The following is a 518-nucleotide window of genomic DNA, read 5'->3' on the forward strand; positions in this document are numbered from 1 at the left end:
GCATTTTAAAATAAATAAAAAAAGAAAAACTGGGGGTTTTGTTACATACTGTGCATAAATACCACAGCCTTTCATTTCCCTAGCCTGTTTAATAATGCTAATCCCTCAGTTAAAATATATCTCTGTTTCTAAAGATACAACAGAAGAGAAACATTCTCCTTGCTGACGGGGCACAGTGGATCAGGAAAACTATACTATAATACCAAAATACACTGGAAGTAGAATATGGCTCCCAAACCCACTTGCCACACGAAACAAATAATTCAAAATTCAGTCCACAAACTGAATTAGAAGAGTCATAAACCAATTTGTTTCCATAATGCACTGCAGAGCTAGGGACAGATATTACACATAAACTGGTTTAAGTGATCAGAAACTAAACCTGTAACAGAACAGACATTCAGTGTGTTGCATAAATTGCTAATTTTGTCCCCTGGAGTCTAGTCCAATTCACCTCTAGAAGAGAATCACACTTTCAGGCTGGGTCCAACTCTATTTTATTGCTTGCAAGCAGGCCG

General features: G+C 37.3%; 1 protein-coding gene across 5 annotated transcripts in view; it reads left to right on the forward strand.

Moving 5' to 3' along the window:
- CUNH8orf34 (chromosome unknown C8orf34 homolog) overlaps positions 1–518 on the forward strand; it is a 418,058-nt gene that overhangs the window by 134,726 nt on the left and 282,814 nt on the right. The window lies entirely within an intron of this gene.

The sequence above is a fragment of the Gavialis gangeticus genome, unplaced genomic scaffold (assembly GCF_001723915.1).
Source record: "Gavialis gangeticus isolate Ggan-Ray unplaced genomic scaffold, GavGan_comp1, whole genome shotgun sequence".
NCBI lineage: Eukaryota > Metazoa > Chordata > Crocodylia > Gavialidae > Gavialis > Gavialis gangeticus.